The 22,907-nt window shown below is 43.4% G+C and overlaps 1 long non-coding RNA gene across 2 annotated transcripts; it reads right to left on the reverse strand.

Moving 5' to 3' along the window:
• Positions 1-15,577: 15,577 nt before the first annotated feature.
• LOC123092170 (uncharacterized) lies at positions 15,578-20,642 on the reverse strand. Of its 2 annotated transcripts, none has more exons than XR_006444369.1 (2): positions 20,002-20,642; positions 15,578-19,852 (listed from the first exon to the last, which is right to left on the reverse strand). It is a non-coding gene; the product is annotated as an uncharacterized lncRNA (long non-coding RNA). The 2 variants fall into 2 exon arrangements; XR_006444370.1 differs by having other exon boundaries at positions 19,989-20,642.
• Between the last annotated feature and the right edge of the window lie 2,265 nt (positions 20,643-22,907).

Below are 22,907 nucleotides of genomic sequence, written 5' to 3' on the forward strand. Positions count from 1 at the left end.
GACTTTCCTTGGCGTGAAAGGCAAGCTTGGCGATACGGATATGTAGATTTCCTACCATTGTAACCGACTCTGTGTAACCCTAGCCCTCTCCGGTGTCTATATAAACCGGATGGCTTTAGTCCGTAGGACAAACAACAATCATACCATAGGCTAGCTTCTAGGGTTTAGCCTCCTTGATCTCGTGGTAGATCTACTCTTGTAATATCCACATCATCAATATCAATCAAGCAGGACGTAGGGTTTTACCTCCATCAAGAGGGCTCGAACCTGGGTAAAACATCGTGTCCCTTGTCTCCTGTTACCATCCGCCTAAACGCATAGTTCGGGACCCCCTACCCGAGATCCGCCGGTTTTGACACCGACAACCACCAAAATAGTTGAGGTACTCCGGGAGAATGAAAAGCAAAGAGGTTGAGCCGATGATGAAAATGATTTGGAATCGATCTTGGAAAGGCGTCTGACTGATGCAATTCATACTTACGTCATACTTCGAAAAGGATTTGAGAATAACTCCGGGGAATTAGAAGAGTCAGGTAAGATCCTGGGAAAAGACATGTGGGTTAGGGTGCACTAAAAGAAAACACCGTTGGAAAGGATTGTTGAACAGGTAGATGATGCACCGGAACAATTGAAATATTTGAATGAGGTGACACCCTTGAATTAATTCGAATACAGACGAATCTCTTGAGATGTCTTGAGTACTTTGAAAAGATAAACTGGCGAGAGGTGAACGAGCAAGGGGAAAACATTTGAGCCGAGGAAAGGAATATGATCGACACCAAAAAACTTGAATTGAATCCACTGGAAAAGAAAAAGGGATGAAGAATGACGAACGAGACGAGAATTCACCGGCTGAGATAATTTACGAAAGACTGAAGAGGTTCCGCACGAATGAAATTGATGGTCGAAAGAGACTCAGGCTCCAGGAAGAAGAGGGTGGGAGGGCGGGAAAACAAATGCAACTTGGAAGGGGAAAACCAACGAATAACTTCAAGAGAAAACACCACTTGAAAACATTGAGGAAAGAAAGCAAAGACTTCGCACGAGTAGGATGGATACTCGATTACGGACTCCGGCTCCGAGAAGAAAAAGGGTGGGTGGGCGGGAAAAGAAGACAACTGAGGATTGAACTTGGCAAAGATGAAGAGGCTCAAGTCAACTTGACGAGAAATGCACCGGATAAAAAGAGCTGAGAACCAACGATCGAAAACCAACTGCGTGAACCTAAAGAAAAATTTGAAAGGGAAGAGGAGTAAGTCAAAACACCTACGTCAAGATTCCTTACCAGAGCGACGAAGGGGCTGAGGAGTAAAAAGAATTCCTACTCTCCGATATAACTAGACTCCGAAAACGGTTTTCTTCTAGACTCGACAACGACCAAACTACACGATCAAACAAGGGGGCTCCTAAGGTCAGTCGAGGCTCTGATACCAACTTGTCACGCCCAATATGTGATACTATCCTAAAGAGACTCGAAGGTCCCACCAAGGATAGAACCGCATATTGATACGCTTTTCCAAGATGGATATCATTACATCAACATTACATAATAGATGGGGATACATATAAGAGGCATACCATGCCACACGAATACAACAATACATCATCCATAAGATCAACATCCGACTACGGATGAAACACAAACGGAAGCTCAAACGACATCCACCCTGCTAGCCTAGGCTGCCGACCTGGAACCTATCCCCTGATCGACGAAGAAGCAGAAGAAGAACTCCAAACAAGCAAACATCGCTCTCGCGTCATGATCATCGCATAACCTGTACCTGCAACTGTTGTTGTAGTAAACTGTGAGCCACGAGGACTCAGCAATCCCATTACCATGGGTATCAAGACAAGCAAAGCTTAATGGGTAAGGAAGGGGTAAAGTGGTGAGGTTGCAGCAGCGACTAAGCATATATGGTGGCTAACATACGCAAATAAGAGCGAGAAGAGAGCAAACGGAACGGTCGTGAAGCTAGCAATGATCAAGAAGTGATCCTAAACTCCTACTTACGTCAAACATAACCCAAAACCGTGTTCACTTCCCGGACTCCGCCGAAAAGAGACCATCACGGCTACACACGCGGTTGATGCGTTTTAATTCGGATCCGGTGTCAAGTTCTCTACAACCGGATATTAACAAATTCCCATCTGCCACATAATCGCGGGCATGGCTCTCGAAAGTTTATACCCTGCAGGAGTGTCCCAACTTATCCCATGATAAGCTCTCGCGATCAACGAAGGATATTCCTTCTCCCAGGAAGACCCGATCAGTCTCGGAATCCCGGTTACAAGATATTTCGACAATGGTAAAACAAGACCAGCAAAGCTGCCCGATGTGTCGACAATCCCGATAGGAGTCGCACATATCTCGTTCTCAGGACACACCGGATAAGCGAAGCATACAGGTACCGACGTAACCCAAGTTGCCAAGGGATGGTCCCGCGCGGTGCTCTAGTTTGGACCAACACTTAGACAAGCATTGGCCCGGGGGGGATAATATAAAGATGACCCTCGAGAGAGCGACTCCCAAGGGAAAAGTAGGTGGTGGTGAGGCAAATGGTAAAACCAAGGTTGGTCCTTGCTGGAGGAGTTTTATTCAAAGCGAACTGTCAAGGGGGTCCCATAAATCACCCAACCGCGTTAGGGACGCAAAATCCGGGAACATAATACCGATATGACGGAAACTAGGGCGGCAAGAGTGGAACAAAACACCAGGCATAAGGCCAAGCCTTCCACCCTTTACCAAGTATATAGATGCATTAATTAAATAAGAGATATTGTGATATCCCAACCATAATCCTGTCCATTATGGAGCAATCTTCAACTTCACCTACAACTAACAACGCTATAAGAGGGGCTGAGCAAAGCGGTAACATAGCCAAGCAATGGTTTGTTAGGAAGGGTGAAAAGGTTAGAGGCTGACATGGCAATTTGGGGAGGCTTGAAGAACAATTGATAGGAAGTGCAGCATAGCGATAGAATGAAGCAACTAGCATAGAAATGATAGTAGTGAGATCCAAGGTGACGGTCATCTTGCCTGAAATCCCGCAAGGAATAAGAACGAGTCCATGAAGAAGATGAAGCCACGAAGACAAACCAAGCATAGGCGAACGAATCCTCACAATCGCAACGAAATGGGAACTATCGAGAAGAAGCACGCAACATGGTAAACACACCACACATAGACAAGGCATGATGCTCAACCAAGTATGATGCATGACAAGTCTAGATGAGGCTACTCATGGCAGAGATGATGCAACCAAGAACAACACATCAAAGCAAGTTTAAATGAGGCCGGAAACAACATATAACAATTCTGGTAAGTCCTCATATGCAAATTTAGAAATTGGTCCAGAACTGAATAAACCTTATGTTCAAATTGTTAAACTGCAAGTTAAGATGCACCAAGATGATCTACACGAGATTCTAGTCAAGTTACATATAAAGTTCATTTAATACGGAGCTACGGCCTAGAAGATATGAGCAAAACAAGTTAAACATGGCATTGATGCTAAATGCATCCAAACATCAAGCAAACACCTAAAAACAAGGATACAACATGATAATATGAAACTTCATGCAAAAACAAGCAAGTTTCATATAGAGCACACTCAAAATGGAGCAACAGTTCAATACACACACTATACAAGTTTAAAGTACAAGCTGTCCAAAACAGCAACTAGGCATCTAGGAAGCATCAAAATAATATGCTACAGCACCTCAACAGAAGAACAAAAGGCATGGGCATGAATTATAGGTAAAGCATGACAAAACATGAACACTGAGCTATCTCTAGAAATCACTAGAACATGCTGAAAAGGACATGGCAAGATTGCAAATAATAACAGGTTACAGACTTGGCAGAAATAACATCAGGTTGCAATGTTTAGAGATATCAAACAACATGTTACAGGAAGCTATCATGGAAAACAAAGGCATGGCATGCTAATACTAAAGACAAAGAACAAAAATCCCTTACTGAACTAATTCCAAAGATGGTATCATCCATGCAAACATGGCAAATGATATGACAGTTTCAGACATGGCAGGAACAACAATAAGTAGGCATGTTGGTGAGCTTGTACCACTCACCACAGAGCAATACATGGCATGATAAGGCAACCAACAGTAAGATGACATATTTATGAAGCTAAGAATCGCAAGAGCAAGTTCATATCATGTTTGGATCACTAACAACAATCATGGCAACATTGAACTTAATGTTAACAGGCTGACAGCAACATTACTTAGCAAGTTTGGAGCAGGATAACAACAAGTTATAGCAGGCTATAAATGCAACCAGAGGCATGAATGGATAGAGCATGACATGTAAAACAAAACATCCTTAGTGAACATCTCCAGATTATGCATAGAATGACTTATAGCAGCAGGTTTATATAGCATCATGATATAGCAGATTCAGACTAGCAAAACAGCAACAGCAAGTACCCTACTTCACGAGCTCGATACACTCACTCAAAGACTCACAAAAATACATGGATTGCACCCCTTTAAATATGGCATGATGTAGCACAAAATATATGTAGAGCTCATGCTCATAAGATGCACACACAAAATGCAATGAAAAAGACAAATCATCAAGTTCTGTTAACAGACATCAGATAACATCATATAGCACTCTGTCAACGATGATTTGGGCTTCAAGATGGACATAAACAAACATGGCATAATGGAATGAAACTAAGAGCATATCTTGATGAACATTGTGATATATTACACGCAACAAACGGAGCAACACACATCAAGATATGATAGGTCAAAGTATGCACCAGAATATGCAAATCTAGGGACTTAGCAGAAATTTCACCTCGCGGAAACTGGATCCCGCGGATCTGGGACGGCTCAGACCGGGTGGTGCGAGGTGTTTGGATCGGGGGATGGTGGCGTCCAGGGACGCCGGTGTGCAGGCGCGGGCAGAGGAGCTCTGGCGAGCTCCTCCGGTGAGGCAGGGCGACGAGGAGAAGGCCGGGGAGGGGCAGCGCGGACGAAGGAGGCGGATCCGGCCGACTCCTTGCCGGATCCAGCCGGGCGGGGTCGGCGGCGCTGCTCTAAAGAGGCGGCGGGGCTCGGCGAGCTTGGACGCTGGCGAGGGAGGAGATCCGGCGGCGGGGAAGGCCGGGCAGCGCGGGCGGAGGACGCAGAGGCGGAGGACAGGTGGCGCGGTGGGATTGGACGGGGCGACGGCGCTGGACATGTCCGGCGTGGGACGGGCGTGTCCGGCGGCGCAGAGGAGGGTGGAGCTAGGGTTAGGGGTGAAATTGATCTAAAAATTCGGGGGAGGGGGTGTTTATATAGGTAGAGGGAGTTAGGAGACTCCAAATGAGGAGCGGTTTTCGGCCACACGATCGTGATCGAATGACCAAGAGCATGGAGGGGGTTTGGATGGGTTATTGGGCTGTTATGAAGGGGAGTTGGGCTATAACATAAAGAGGGCTTTATGGTTCCCCGGTTAACCGTTGGAGTATCAAACGGACTACGAATGGCACGAAACTTGACAGGCGGTCTACCGGTGGTGTACCAAGGCCTCTTGGCAAATCACGGTCCATTCCGAGAATGTTTAACACCCGCTCACAAGAAGAGACAAAAAGGGGACGCCGGAGGACATAGGAGTGTCGGATTGCAAAACGGACAACGGGGGAAAAGATCGGATGCATGAGATGAACACGTATGCAAAATGAGATGCACATGATGACATAATAAAATGCAACACGCAAGCAAATGACATGGCAACAACGGCGAATATCTGGTGGACACCTGGCGCATCGAATCCGAGGCATTACACAGGCTGGGTAGGTTGAGATCTCTGCACGCACCCCAGAGTTCGAACCTCTCAAGGTTTTGTGAAACCATAAATCTGACATTTGGCGTGACGGGTAGGGGTGCGTCGGATCTTCTCTTCCGTCGATCAATCCTCTGCTACTCTGACGCTTCCATGGCTGACGCCCCGAGAGCCCACGTTGAGCACTGGGTTGTCCGGTCAGCTCCGACAGCATCAGCCGACAGAGAGGACCTCCACTCCGCACTACTTGTAGGTCGCTCTCTGCCTGGTGCCGTCGGCCGCTGGAGGCGCCCCCCCCCCCACTCGCACTGTGTCACAAACGTGCCACCGCGCGGTATTCAAGCTACGCCACGGTGACAGCACCACACACTCACCGGGAGCAGGCCAACATGCCAGCTGCGGTCATCGTGGCTCGAGAGCTGCTAAGGTGCAAGCTGGAGGAAACGACCGTGATGCTTTGTTGGAATGGGCCGCCGAGTTGCTGGATGCTGCATGTAGGGGCATGACACGGTTCTGCACCCTGCCCACGTCGCAAGCTGCGGCGCGGGCACGCGCTCACCCTCGCCATGCCCGCACACCCCCTCCTAGGGCCCTTGAAGAGCCCCTCACCGTCGGCCTACCCCATGGCGCGGCCCGCTCTACTTCGACCATGCCGCCCAGGGGCGGGGCGAACCCGAGCGGCCTCCCCTGGGGCTGCGCCGGGGCACCAACCCTCAGCCGTCAGGACCTGATGCCGGGCGCGGGGGGCAGCAGTGCAAGGCAACCGGGCGGCGACTCAGGTGCGGCGAGCCCGGAAGCGTGCGTGCCCGTCGCAATGGACCCGAGGTATGCATTGGGAGAGGGTTGATACGTCTCCAATGTATCTACTTTTCCAAACACTTTTACCCTTGTTTTGGACTCTAACTTGCATGATTTGAATGAAACTAACCCAGACTGACGGTGTTTTCAGTAGAACTGCCATGGTGTTATTTTTGTGCAGAAATAAAAAGTTCTCGGAATGACCTAAAAATCCACACAGATAACTTTTGGAAGATATAAAAAATATTGGCAAAAGAATCAAGGCTAGGGAGCCCACACCCTGTCCACGAGGGTGGGGGCGCGCCCCCTCCCCCTGGGCGCGCCCCCTGCCTCGTGGGCCCCCTAGTGCTCCACCGACCTCAACTCCAACTCCATATATTCACGTTCGGGGAGAAAAAATTAGAGAGAAAGTTTCATCGCGTTTTACGATACGGAGCCGCCGCCAAGCCCTAATCTCTCTCGGGAGGGCTGATCTGGAGTCCGTTCGGGGCTCCGAAGAGGGGGATTCATCGTCGTCGTCATCATCAACCATCCTCATCACCACTTTCATCATGCTCACCACCGTGCGTGAGTAATTCCATCGTAGGCTTGCTGGACAGTGATGGGTTGGATGAGATTTACCATGTAATAAGGTTAGTTTTGTTAGGGTTTGATCCCTAGTATCCACTATGTTCTGAGATTGATGTTGCTATGACTTTGCTATTCTTAATGCTTGTCACTAGGGCCCGAGTGCCATGATTTCATATCTGAACCTATTATGTTTTCATGAATATATGTGAGTTCTTGATCCTATCTTGCAAGTCTATAGTCACCTATTATGTGTTATGATCCGACAACCCCGAAGTGACAATAATCGGGATACTTCTCGGTGATGACCGTAGTTTGAGGAGTTCATGTATTCACTAAGTGCTAATGCTTTGGTCTGGTACTCTATTAAAAGGAGGCCTTAATATCCATTAGTTTCCATTAGGACCCCGCTGCCACGGGAGGTTAGGACAAAAGATGTCATGCAAGTTCTTTTCCATAAGCACGTATGACTATATTCGGAATACATGCCTACATTACATTGATGAATTGGAGCTAGTTCTGTGTCACCCTATGTGATAACTATTACATGAGGAATCGCATCCGACATAATTATCCATCACTGATCCAATGCCTACGAGCTTTTCATATATTGTGCTTTGCTTATTTACTTTACCGTTGCTACTGTTACAGTCACTACAAAACTGCTATCATTACTTTTATCACTGTTACCTTTACTATCATACTACTTTGCTACTAAATACTTTGCTCCGGATACTAAGTTATCCAGGGGTGGTTGAATTGACAACTCAACTGCTAATACTTGAGAATATCTTTGGCTCCCCTTGTGTCGAATCAATAAATTTGGGTTGAATACTCTACCCTCGAAAACTATTGCGATCCCCTATACTTGTGGGTTATCAAGACTTTTTTCTGGCGCCGTTGCCAGGGAGCATAGCTCTATTCTTTGAGTCACTTGGGATTTATATCTGCTCATCACTATGAAGAACTTGAAAGACGAAAGAACTAAGGTTTTTCCCTCAACTACGAGGGGAGGTAAGGAATTGCCATCTAGCTCTGCACTAGATTCTCCTTCTGTTTTGAGTAAGCTTGCTACACCTAAACCTGCTACTGGTATGAATTCTGATATGTCACATGTTATTGATGATGCCACTTCTGCTATGCATGATACTTATGATGAAACTTCTTCTATGCGTTATATTAATTTGTCATTAGGTGAAATTGTTGATGAACAACTTGCTAGGGTTAGAGAGAATGAAATTGTTGACGATGAAATTATTGATGATAGTGATGATGAAGGTTCTCCTCCTAAGTATGAATTGTCTGTTGTTCCTGAGGGTTATGTTATGGATGTAGAAGCTGCTAGAGCTATTCTTGCTTGCAATGATAGATATGATCTTAAGAAGTTGTTAGCTAAATGGAAGCAGCAATCTCTTAATGCTAGAATGAAATATGACCCTGCTTTTGCTACTTCACCTATCTTTCTTACTGATAAGGATTATGAATTCTCTGTTGATCCTGAGATAATTACTTTGGTTGAATCTAATCCTTTCTATGGCAATGAATCTGAAACTGTTGTGGCACATCTTACTAAGTTAAATGATATAGCCACCCTATTCACTAATGATGAGGAATCCCGCTATTACTATATCCTTAAGATATTTCCATTCTCATTAAAGGGTCATGCTAAAACCTGGTTTAATTCTCTTGATCCTGGTTGTGTGCGTAGTCCCCAGGATATGATTTATTACTTCTCTGCTAAATATTTCCCTGTTCATAAGAAACAAGCTGCCTTGCGGGAAATATATAATTTTGTGCAAATCGAAGAAGAGAGTCTCCCACAAGCTTGGGGGAGGCTTCTCTGATTACTTTATGCTTTTCCTGATCATCCTCTTAAGAAAAATGAAATACTTGGTATCTTTTATAATGGACTAACTGATGCTTTCAAGGACCACTTGGATAGTTGCGTTGGTTGTGTTTTCAGGGAAAGAACGGTCGACCTAGCTGAGTTGTTATTGAATAATATGTTGACTAATGAAAATAATTGGACTCTTCCTGAGCCAATTCCTGAGCCAATTGAGCCAACTCCTGAGCCTATTCCTAAACCTACTCCGAAGAAGAGAGGAGTTCTATTTCTCAGTCCTGAAGATATGCAAGAGGCAAAGAAATCAATGAAAGAAAAAGGTATTAAAGCTGAAGATGTTAAGAATTTACCTCCTATTGAAGAAATACATGGTCTTAATTTATCGCCTGTTGAAGAAACACATTGTCTTGATAACCCGACACAGGTAGTAAAGGTAAATTCTCTCTATAGAAATGATAAAGTTGAAAGCCCGTCTATTAAATTTCCTAGCCAATGTTTCGATGAATTTGATGATTTTATGGCTAGGCAAGAAAGTTTTAATGCTTATGTTGGTAGAGAATTAAAGAGTAATGCTTTCATGATAGGAGGCTTGAGTGATTATATGGCTAGAGTTAAAGATGAACTTAAACTCATTAGCAAATATGCTTCTATGGTTACCACTCAGGCAGAACAAGTACTTAAAGCTCAAAGTGATTTGCTCGATGAATTAAATAATAAACATGATTTTGCTGTTAGAATGGCTACTAGAACTGGTAGAATGACTCAGGGACCTTTGTATCCTGAAGGCCACCCTATGAGAATCGAGCAGGATTCTCAGCGAAGTAATTTAGATGCACCTAGTCCTTCTAAAAAGAAGAAAAAGAAAAATGATAGGACTTTGCAAGCTTCTAGTGAACATGTTGTAGACACACCTGAGAATCCCAATGATATTTCTATTTCCGATGCTGAAACACAATCTGGTGATGAACATGAACCTAGTGATAATGTTAATGATAGTGTTCATGTTGATGCTCAACCTAGCAATAATAATGATGTAGAGATTGAACATGTTGTTGATCTTGATAACACACAATCAAAGAAACAACCTTATGATAAGAGAGACTTTGTTGCTAGGAAGCACGGTAAAGAAAGAGAACCATGGGTTTCGAAACCCATACCTTTTCCTCCTAAACCATCCAAGAAAAAGGATGATGAGGATTTTGAGCGCTTTGCTGAAATGATTAGACATATCTTCTTACGTATGCGCTTAACTGATATGCTTAAAGTAAATCTTTATGCTAAATACATGAAGGATATTATTACAAATAAAAGAAAGATAACAGAAGCTGAAATTTCCACCATGCTTGCTAATTATACTTTTAAGGGTGGAATACCAAAGGAACTTGGATATTCAGGAGTACCAACTATACCATGCTCCATTAAAAAAAACTATGTGAAAACTGTTTTATGTGATCTTGGAGCCGGTGTTAGTGTTATGCCTCTCTCTTTATATCATAGACTTGAATTGAATAAGTTGACACCTACTGAAATATCTTTGCAAATGGCTGATAAATCAACTGCTATACTTGTTGGTATTTGTGAGGATGTGCCTGTTCTGGTTGCGAATGTCACTATCTTAACGGACTTTTTTATTCTTGATATTCCCGAGGATGATAGTATGTCGATTATCCTTGGTAGGCCCTTTTTGAGTACTGCAGGGGCTGTTATTGATTGCAACAAAGGCAATGTCACTTTTCATGTTAATGGTAATGAGCATACGATACACTTTCCGAGGAAACAACCTCAAGTTCATAGCATCAATTCTATTGGAAAAATTCCAACTATCCTTATTGGAGGTTTTGAATTTCATCTTCCTACTGTCAAGAAAAAATATGATATTCTTATTATTGGGGATGTTCATATCCCCGTTGAGGTAACCTAGTGTTATTCGAAATTTCTCCGGTTCCATGTTATTCGGAATGAGTTTGTTAACAAGACTTGATCAACCTTGTTAGTGGATTCCTTTTGATGATCACGAGATGGATGAAACTAGAAGGCACAACCTTCTGTACCCTCTTTTTACTTTTTGTTATTTATAATAAATAAAGCAAAAATAGTATTATCTGTCTGTTTTCTGAATTATCCATGCAATAAAAAAATATCCCAAAAATAAAAGTTCTCCAAATACCCTACACATTTAGTATGATTTTTTATGGAATATTTGAGGATTTTAGGCACTGAGAACACAGCAGGGGGGGGCAAACACCTGGCCACGAGGGTCCAGGGCGCGGCCACTCTTACTGGGTGGGCCCCCTGCCTCGTGGGCCCATGGTGCCCCCCCCCTCCACTTATTCCTGCACCCACACACTCCATCTTACTCCCAAAAAAATCCCCATCCAGCTCAAGCACGAGTTCTAGCTCATTTTGCTACGATTTTCAATCTCCTTGCTCAAAGCTCCATTCACAAAACTGCTTTGGGGGATTGTTCCTTGAGGAAGAAATATGTCCAGGAAAATGTACCAAGGTGGTTCCTCAACAAAGAGAGGAACCAGGCGTGCTATGCGTGAGCAAGATGATGAACCACCAAGGGAAGCTGATGTGCAGCCTTGTGAATGGCCGTCAGAAGAGTTTATGGTCAATGCAGGCATCAAGGATGAATTTGACGCATATGTGCGTAATGCCGATCTTGAGGACTTCATGCAAGATAAGTGTCCTCGGTACTACGATTTGACTGATTCATTCGTGAGAAGGTTTAAATTTACATCTTCGCGTAATTCTAAAAATGTCCTGTTTGATATTTATGATCAATCATATACCATGGACTTAGAAGATTTTACTACTGCTTGCAAACTCCCACAGTGGGGTAATGTTATTGAACCCCGTAAATCTGAATATAAAGATTTTCTAGCTAGTATCACTGTGGGAGAATCTAGGGACATAGCACAAGCTACCATAGGGAGCATTTATTTTCCTGCTATACATTATTTTGCTCTCTTCATTGATAGATGCATTAATGGTAAAGATGAAGCATGTCACATGTGTGTCCCTGATCTTTGTGTTCTCAAGAGTGTTGTGTTAGGTAATAAGGATTACAACTTGGGGGCAATTATTGCACGCAGGTTGCATAATAATGGTTTAGTTGGAGATTTATTTGGAGGGATTTATGCGCCCCGTGTTGCTAATTATCTTGGTATACCTCCATGTGAGGGTGATAGGGAGTTGCCTCCCGCTTATTTAGATTATGACACTATGGTCAGCCATCGTTTTCTTGTGAGGAATGAACAATTCCTCCATTATCGACTAATCTTTGACAAACGTCACGCTGTCCATGTTACTCTCCCTGCTCCTTCCCTTTTTGATTACCATGCAAAACGAAGATATGTTGTAACCAAGGAGGAGGCAACCGAACACGAGAGGAGAGCGGAGGCAGCTCATCAACATGCCGCAGCTCAGGAGGCATTGGCTGCTGCATCTCAGTACGACCCCAGTTATAACTTTGGATATCAACCAGGCTTTCCGTGGCAATAGACCAACTTAGGTCAAAAGCCTAAGCTTGGGGGAGTACGTATTTCTCACCGACTTTACATTCATGTTCACACACCTATTCTAGTTGTCGGTGTTCATACTCTTTCATTGTACTATCCATGCTAGTTTAATTTCTTTCTCTAGCTTTCTTCTTGTGTGTTTGATAAACCTTAAGAAAAATCAAAAAAAAATAGTTAGTTTAATTTCCATGCTTGTAGTAGTAATTAAAAAGAAAACCCAAAAAGATTTCCCGTTCTTCTTTTGCTTGTTGGGAGCTTTCTCGTGTAAATAGTTTTATTTTATTTTCTTTCCTTTGGGGGTCGAGAGGAGAAGACCATAATGAAAATGCTTAGTGGCTCTTCTTATATGCATGATTGTTGATTTAATTTAGAGCCCATTACTTTGTCTTCTCTCTTGAATTGAATGCTTGCAGATTCCAGCTTAGTCCAATGCACGTGCACTATTATTATTATACACACCGTTCGGTCGTGCAAGTGAAAGGCAATAATGACGATATATGATGGACTAATTGGGATGAGAGAAGCTGGTATGAACTCGACCTCTTTTGTTTTTGTAAATATGATGAGTTCATCGTTCCTGATTCAGGCTATTATGAATAAACATGTTTGCAATGACAATTAGAGATTATAGTTGCTTATGCCATACTTAATTAGCTAGGAGCTTATAATGGTTTACCTTGCGTGCCAACATGCTATTAAAATGGTTGTGATGTGGTATGATAGGGTGGTATCCTCCTTTGAATGATTCGAGTGACTTGACTTGGCACATGTTCACGCATGTAGTTGAAAACAAATTAACATAGCCTTCACGATATTTATGTTCATGGTGGATTATATCCTACCCATGCTTGCACTCGATGTTGATTAATTTTAATGCATGTTCATGACTGTTGTCGCTCTCTCAGTTGGTCACCTCCCAGTCTTTTGCTAGTCTTCACCTGTACTAAGCGGGAATACTGCTTGTGCATCCAAACTCCATGAACCCCAAAGTTATTCCATATGAGTCCACCATACCTTCCTATGTGCGGTATTTACCTGCCGTTCCAAGTAAATTTGTATGTGCCAAACTCCAAACCTTCAAATGAAATTCTGTTTGTTATGCTCGACCAGCTCATGTTTCAACTAGGGTTTTCTGTATCTTCCATGCTAGGTGGGTTATTCTCAAGGGGAGTGGACTCTGCTCCTCATTCACGAGAAAATGGCTGGTAACCGGGATGCACGGTCCCATAATCAAAAAGATCAAAGCAAATCAAAATAATTAAACAAAACTCCCCCAGGGCTGTTGCTAGTTGGAGGCACTCATTGTTTAGAGCAAGCCATGTATTGATGCTTGTTGGTGGTGGGGGAGTATAAACTTTACCATTCTATTTGGGAACCGCCTATAATGTATGTAGCATGGAACATATCGAGATCTCATAGTTGTTGCGTTGACTGTGGAAGTATACCTCTCAAAATGTTATTCATCTCTATTAAAAAATCGAGCTCTGGCACCTCTACAAATCCCCGCTTCCCTCTGCGAAGGGCTTATCTATTTACTTTTATGTTGAGTCATCATCCTCATACTAAAAATCACCCGCTGGAGAGCACATTGTCATGTGCATGCATTAGTATTAGTTTATATTGGGTATGACTTGACTGGATCTCTTTTACCATGAATTACAATGTCTAGTCAGTCCTTAATCTTTAAAGGTGCTCTGCATTTATGTTTTGCGGTCTCAGAAAGGGCTAGCGAGATACCATCTTGTTATATCATATTATGATTGTTTTGAGAAAGTGTTGTCATCCGAGATTTATTATTACTAGTTGACCCGTTGCGCCAAATGGTGCAGAGACCCGTTGAATCCATGTACATATTGAAAATAAAATCCATGGTTTGGTTAATTTAGTTATGGGCAAGCACATATGGCACCAAATTTAATTCCCTTGAAGGAAAAAATGGTGGCTTGTTGTCTACAGTGATATGTATATACACATTTTAGTTTGATAGCACATACTTGCATTCAAAACAAAATCCAGTTTTGTTGGTTTATTAGTTGTGGGCTAGCACATATGGCAACAAATTTAATTTCCTTTAATAGAAAAATGATGGCTTGTTGTATATAATGAGACGTATATACACATTTTAATTTGGTAGCATAGAGCCCCATTCAACATCATGTCACGTTGGAAATACATGTATCTTTTCAGCAATCTTATGTTTGAGAAAATATACACGCTAAGAATTTACATCCTTAAACATAAAAACAAAACTATATTTTGGTATGTGTTAAAAATAGTGTTTAAAAAACACATAGTTTGGTGTCTATTAAAAAAGTGTTAAAACACATCCTGGTTTAAAAAATATATATATACCTAATAGCATGTGTAAACCAGTTAAGATGACCGGTTGCGCCAAATGGCAAGAGTCCCATTTAAACTGTGAGTACTTTGAAATATTTGCATTTCTTAGGTCAGAATCAACTACTCACCAAACCAGAAAAAGTGTCTAGACTTTATAGTTCAGTTAAGGATCTAAAGTATACCTGGCCATACCTCGGGTCGGGCCGGGCTTCAGGCCGGGCCTAGCCAAGCCCAACACAAAATACCCAGGCCCGGGCCCAGCCCAGCCATCGGGCCTGTTTTTTGGGCCCGAGCCCGGCCCAAACACGTAAAAGCCCGTCGGGCTTCAGGCCGGCCCGGCCCGACCTTCAGGAAAACGTAAAAACGACAAGCCCGACCCGTCCTTCGGGCTCAAAATCTAGGCCCAAGCCCGGCCCGGGGGCAGTGTCTGGCCGGGCCGGCCGAGCCGGGCTTCCCATGGCCAGGTATAATCTAAAGTGACTAAAGCCACGCCACTTTTTTTAATCGGAGGAAGTAATAAAGAGATCAAATATCAAAAGTACGTAGTAATTATACATCATAAAATCAAAATCAAAAGACCAAAATCTTCATAAGCAAGGGAAAAAAGTTTTCACAAAATCTTCCATAGCTTAATACTTTCCTTTTCTCTCAGAACTGCACACACTATAGCAATGATAAATTAAGATGCACATTGTAACTACAAAATTACATAAACCACAAATACTTCAGTTTGATGCACACTAATTTGATGACGGGTATGGGGAAAGAGTATCTATGACTCTCTTCTTCAGAATCTCTTGCTTCGGCTAATGTTGAATAAAAGGCAAACATTACAAAACACAATGACACAGAGCCACACTAATTTCACGATACCATTACAAAGAAAATTCCAGAATTCATAAAGTTTCAAACACACACAACATCTGATAGTTACGACACCAACATGGGAGAGTCAGCTGGCATAGACCAGAGCAAAAATACTGATGAATGCTTAAGATTTAGCATACATTGCGATTAGCACTTGGCCTCTTTCAGCTCATGTGAAGTACATGAGAGTTGGCTCACCAGCTCCTTCCCTTGTATTATGCGAACACCAAGCGGCCATCATCATGCATTCACTCACCCACAAAGCTGAAACAAGTCAAGAGGAGCAGTTTTTGAACTTGAGTAAGTTGAATATATGTATTAGTGCCACCTTCCCAAAGAAGCTGCAAGCATTACTATGTGATGTTGGGAACGCCAAAGCGAAACAAACATTGAGGATAGCTTGTGTAAAAATATACATTAGTATGCAGCAGATTGTTTATCTAAAGTCAATATCCTAAGGATACATTGGTACAGGTAACAAATTGAACATCTGAAGTTAGTACCTAGAAAATAAAGTCATAATGCATCTACATTGTAGCTTTAGCAGTTCATTAACCTAGGATTGTGTTGAGAGATGCATGTCGTCTGAGAGACAAAGAACTAAACATGAGCTGACAATGCCAATTGATCCATCCTTTACATTTCTCAGATGGAAGGCGTGGGTCCTTGCACCAACAGGCAACAGGAAGTGGTGCCAGCAATTTTGGAATCACAGAAATTAGTATGGCATCAAGGTAGATAATAAGAAACACTAATATGGCGCCTGCAATTGTGAAAAAATAGAAATCAGTACGGCATCGAGGTAGATAACAAACAACACATAGTACTACTATAAGTTTATTACTAAAGTGGATATGCAACCAGAAGGCGCAAAAAATAATCTGGTTAATGAATTAGAAGATCAACACCATAGGGAGTACTCAACCATAGGCTATTGGCAAACTGCATAAAAAAGGAACATGGTCGCATGATGCAAATCATTTATTTGACAAAAAATACTTTTTCATGCTAAATGGAATTCGATGCTGCAAAAAGGGATATTGTAACGTATGTATTGTATGGTCACCAATACAATAACTAAATACAAAACAAAACAACATTCTCTTTCCATCGAAAAGGAATTCTCTAATAACAGTCATTATCGATCAATTAGACCAAAGCTAGTCTGTAGCAGGCTCTTTATAGAGGAAATGCATATTTGCATTCATGATAGAAGAAATCAAAGTGGGTTTAACGAAATTGATGCAAGAATGACCAGAATAAATCAGCTAGAATATCTCCCCAAAAAACCAGAAACAGAAGTTTCAAACTGCTCCTCGAAGCATGAGCTAGATAAGGCAAGTTACTTATGTACCCTATCATTTTTAGTGGGTTTTGTTGGAGCGTCTATATTTCCAGTACTCTGCTAACTACCAACACCGAGCACAAAGGAAAATCAAAGCATTTTATTCTAGCTGCAGCATGAACTAAGAAGAGGACACCTAACGAAACAATGATCATAGTTTTTTCAAACAGAAGCATGATGCACAAACACCTCTCTGGTCCACCATTGACTCCGATTTCCAGAACCCGACCTTCCTCTGCATTATGAAGTAATTCCTCTGTAAATAAATATAAGCGCATTTAGATCACTACTTCAGTGATCTAAACGCTCTTATATTTGTTTATGGAGGGAGTATATCATAACAAATCATGTTGGCCATAACTGCTACTATTCCAGATTATTTGCCAACAAAAACATAACCAAGGCTCTGTCTTTCTATCTTTTCCACTTATTTGCTGACCTATATATGGATAAGATCTTTGGGGAAGAATGACGATATGGCTGGCCGAATGGGTACATGCATCGACGCAAGGAACTTTATCCCCTTCTTCCGTTCTTTCGTTGTCTATTCACGTTCATCATGTTCATGTGACGACTAAGCACTGCAAATTAGCAACATAATAAATATTATAAAGATAAAAAACATACGTTACATTCAAGACTAAACCAAGCTTTGAACTGATGCTAATGTGGTATTGCGACGGAATGAGATTTTGACTAATAATATAGGCACTTCACAGGACTAAAGTGCCAATGGATGACTGACTGAATGTAGGTCTTAAAAAACTTTATTAAGGGTGTCATACAAATCAGCTGAGTACTCCCAAAAAATGAGCGATAAAAGAAATTGGCAAAATGAAAATATTTCGAAGAAAACCAAACACTATAGAGGAGTCACCATGGTTATCTCGACATCATATTACGAAAAATTAAAGAAATACCCGAAGAACAATTACTTCAATAACCCGGCTTAGCTTGCATAAGGCACCACATATGTTGCATATCCCTTTGAATCCCATGAATGGTTTGCGATATCTTGATCTCTGGAAACAATAAAAAGAATGTTTCTCTGTCTAACCCCAGATAAGCTCAACGACACGAACAGAATCAAGCCAACCCACCGACGTGTAGGACCAGCATCCAACTTGTCCCACCGGTCATAGTGAAGAAAGGCAGGCACGACCGTGTCGGCAGCACATCTCCCTCTCTCTCCCCTAGACGAGACGCATTCGCACTCGCAGGACAAAAAGTCACATGATAAAAGCAGCCCATCTCTCACAAGGCACAGACCAATGGGACCGACATCCAACTTAGTCCACCAGTCATAGTGCGCAAAGGTAGCCACAGATATGCACGCGTCAGTCCATCACCTCGCAACCACCGCGAACGATGCATCACACGCAGCGCGGCGTGCAAGGACAGGTTAGTTCGCACCCAGATAACGCTTCACCCAGCCAATAGCAACGCCAAACGCCCCACCAGTCATGGGCCAAGAAAAACAAACGCAAAGTCAAAACAAGATGCAAGAATCGAACGGCTGAACCAGCGCAGTTGACCAAAATGAACAAGATCTAACAGCAAATGAAGCTCCAAACTGGGGGAGCGTTGTGAGGCCAAGTTGGCTAGCCTTCTTATAGTATTTTAAGATAAGAATGTGATTTGTCAACAGAAATAGTTAAGCCTAGCTAGAGTGTTCTGAAAACATAAGAACTTATGTATACATATGCAGGCATTGTAACGGAAAATATTGATAAACAGCTCTTGCTCTGCAAAGTCTAAACTGAAGTATGTCACTTAATGACTGAGATTGCACCTTACTATTAATTGTGACCCTAAGTTCTGGTGATGTTTTAAAAGAAAAAGTGCGAGAAACAAAAACCCAGTTTGCAAATTGCAAATTTAAAATATGGTTTCACAAGAGGCATGTTGCTTATTTCATGATATCGAACAACCTTGATTTGAGTCAAGGCAAATAGTTCTGAGCTATGCCAAACTAATTTTCTAAATCTGCAATTCATCGACAATTTTGTTGGCAAAAGGTACATGCAGTTTTGTGAACATCAGCAATCTGACATATGCAAGCACTGAATAGTAGACTTTTGACAAGACCGATTCATGCCCATTTTCATTGGCTTGGTTCTCACAATTAATGAGAGATGTTAATTGGTTAGAAAAATCTGTTGATCATGACATCTCTATGTGACTGCGTATTTAATTTGTACATCTATTTGGTTGCACACTACATATTTGGTCTTTTTTACATTTATTTTTTACTTCATTTGCGGCTAGCTGACTGCAGCATGCTTTACTGACTCATCTATGATGACACACATGTCAAGGAAAACCATATGAGTCTATTTCGACTGCTTGCCAAGGGGAAGTGGCCACTAGATTCATATTTGCTTGAACCATGATCCTGCCATTAAAATGTGTAACTATGTATGGCTCAACAAAGTTTACATTTCTTGCATTAAGCTGGTTAGGCCCCTTTCAGTGTTGTTCGACCAATTAGACGCTTGTTATCCTGTCTAAAATGGTAGTTCAGCTTTCAATAATTAGATTATAATTTTGTGTATGTTTATTATGCCTTGTCATTTCTTTCCCCTTATTCTTAATGATTGGTTACCTTTGTTCCTAGATCCTGTAGGCTGTAGCTGGTTTGCTAGGATTTTTTTCTTCCAAATTTGATAATGTAACCTGCTAAAGCTATGTCCAGACTTGGGTTGTAGTAGTGGTGTTCTTGTTCCCCACGGACCATGGTGCAACCACAACAAGGCCATCAACAGGAGCTGGAAGAGGAAAATCAGCAAATCAGACCAGACACGGAGTCAGCCCTTGTTTTGACCACAAAATCAGATCAGGTAAGCGAGGAAAATCAAAAGGAAAACAAGCCATATGGACGCCCTATTCCTCAGCATGGACCACCTCATCGAGTCACCTGGCTCAACTCCTTGCCGCTGCCATCTCTAGGGTCGGTGGTAGGAGAAACGGGAGGATGATGTGTGCCGCCCCGGTTCTTGATCCCCGTCGCCTTTGCTGAATCGAGGGATGGAGGAGGTGGAGGCCGGTGGCACGAGGGGAGAAGAGGAGGACCAACCGGCGACCAGAGGCCAGTCCTCTATGTGCGGGCGCCAGGGAGCACGCCCTGGGCTAGATCTTGATGGGCCCTCACCCTTCCTACTTGAGTTGTTGGTCGTTGCTGTGAGGGTGAGACGAGCTCGGACGGTGTCCGACGAGCAAATGACGCCCCTGGCCGATGGCGCCGCCTCCATGAGGGCAAGTCAACTCCTTCACCACGCCGCCGGCCTCCTCCCTCTCCCTGTAGCCTCACCCAACCCACCATCAGGCTCGCCTAACCTGCGCCCGATCTGAATTAGGTAGAGGGGATATTGTGATCAATAAGCAGCAACGGTGGTGGAGAGGGAGCAGCAGGCAGCGGCGGTGACGAGCAAGGAGGAGGGATGGGCCATGAGGATCGAGAGGAAGGGGGCTAGGGTTGTGAACGAGAGGATGGGGATCGGGTGGGAGGAGCGTATGGAGCAGATTGGGCAAAGTGGACCTACACGTGAAAACGGTCAACCCAGCCAACCAGCGCGCGTCGCGAGCCCACCTGTCATTGAACAATGAAAACGACTAGGAAGTGAAAATCAGTTTTGATCACTGTGAAGATCCAACGGCTCAGGTGTGCCAGAAGACAGATCCAACGGCCAACGAAGCCCAAACCGGTGGACCATTCTGGAGGCAAGTTGGCTAGGGTCCTTATAGGTTTAAATTGCTCGCTAGTTGATTATGCCATTGATATGAGTAAATATGAGACCTAAGTGTTATTGTGAATATAGTTAGTTCATAATCATTGTTGAAAACTTGAATGCTGGCTTTACATATTTACAACAACAAGAGCAAACAGAGTTTGTAAAAGTTTTTCTTTATCACTTTCAGTCTGTCAACTGAATTGCTTGAGGATAAGCAAAGGTTTAAGCTTAGGGGACTTGATACGTCTCCAACATATCTACTTTTCCAAACATTTTTGCCCTTGTTTTGGACTCCAACTTGCATGATTTGAATGAAACTAACCCGGACTGACGCTGTTTTCAACAGAACTGTCACGGTGTTATTTTTATGCAAAAATAAAAAGTTCTTGGAATTACCTAAAAATCCATGGAGATAACTTTTGGAAAATATAAAAGATACTGGCAAAATAATCAAGGCCAGGGGGCCCACACCCTGTCCATGAGGGTGGGGGCGCGCCCCTCCCCCAGGGCGCGCCCCCTGCCTTGTGGGCCCCCTGGTGCTCCATCGACCTCAACTCCAACTCCATATATTCATGTTCGGGGAGAAAAAAATCAAAGAGAAAGTTTCATCGCGTCTTACGATATGGAGCCGCCGCCAAGCCCTAATCTCTCTCGGGAGGGCTGATCTGGAGTCCGTTTGGTGCTCCGGAGAGGGGGATTCGTCGACGTCGTCATCATCAACCATCCTCCATCACCAATTTCATGATGCTCATCGCCGTGCGTGAGTAATTCCATCGTAGGCTTGCTGGACGGTGATGGGTTGGATGAGATTTACCATGTAATCAAGTTAGTTTTGTTAGGATTTGATCCCTAGTATCCACCATGTTCTGAGATTGATGTTGTTATTACTTTGCTATGCTTAATGCTTGTCACTAGGGCCCGAGTGCCATGATTTCAGATCTGAACCTATTATGTTTTCATGAATATATGTGAGTTTTTGATCCTATCTTGCAAGTCTATAGTCACCTATTATGTGTTATGATCCGACAACCCCGAAGTGACAATAATCGGGATTCTTCTCGGTGATGACCGTAGTTTGAGGAGTTCATGTATTCACTAAGTGCTAATGCTTTGGTCCGGTACTCTATTAAAAGGAGGCCTTTAATATCCCTTAGTTTTCATTAGGACCCCGCTGCCACGGGAGGGTAGGACAAAAGATGTCATGCAAGTTCTTTTCCATAAGCATGTATGACTATATTCGGAATACATGCCTACATTACATTGATGAATTGGAGCTAGTTCTGTGTCACCCTATGTGATAACTATTACATGAGGAATCGCATCTGACATAATTATTCATCACTGATCCAATGCCTACGAGCTTTTCATATATTGTGCTTTGCTTATTTACTTTACCGTTGCTACTATTACAATCACTACAAAACTGCTATCGTTACTTTTATCACTGTTACCTTTACTATCATACTACTTTGCTACTAAATACTTTGCTGCAGATACAAAGTTATCCAGGTGTGGTTGAATTGACAACTCAACTGCTAATACTCGAGAATATTCTTTGGCTCCCCTTGTATCGAATCAATAAATTTGGGTTGAATACTCTACCCTCGAAAACTGTTGCGATCCCCTATACTTGCGGGTTATCAAGGGCCCCAGCCAATCCCCCACGCCAGGCTGAGCGCTGGAAGTACACGAAGCCGAGGCTCTCTGTGAGCCACTGCAGGGCTCCACCAACGCCTTCGACGACAACGGCCACTGGGTACAGCTAACGTCTCAAGAGCATGCTTGCACTAACCATTGATCGCAGGTGAATCAAGTCTCAGCTACCACTAGGGCCCCCGGGGTGGAGCCCAGCCATAGGTGGACGAAGGGCCCTGGGAGCGGCGTGAGGGGAGCCAAGGGCCAGGGCCTCCCCTGCGCTGCGTGGAGCAAGTCGTCACTCGGAGGTAGGTCCTCCGCCGGGGAAGGCGTCGACGAGCCCTTCCCCCCGGCGGAGGGCCTGCAATCGCCGAGGGTGCCGCCAGCATCCTCCTTACCCCTTTGTCTCGTCCTGGTTTCCGGACACCCTAACGGTGGTCGGGGGTGGTGCAGGGCG

Source organism: Triticum aestivum, chromosome 4B, assembly GCF_018294505.1.
Source record: "Triticum aestivum cultivar Chinese Spring chromosome 4B, IWGSC CS RefSeq v2.1, whole genome shotgun sequence".
Taxonomy (NCBI): Eukaryota; Viridiplantae; Streptophyta; class Magnoliopsida; order Poales; family Poaceae; genus Triticum; species Triticum aestivum.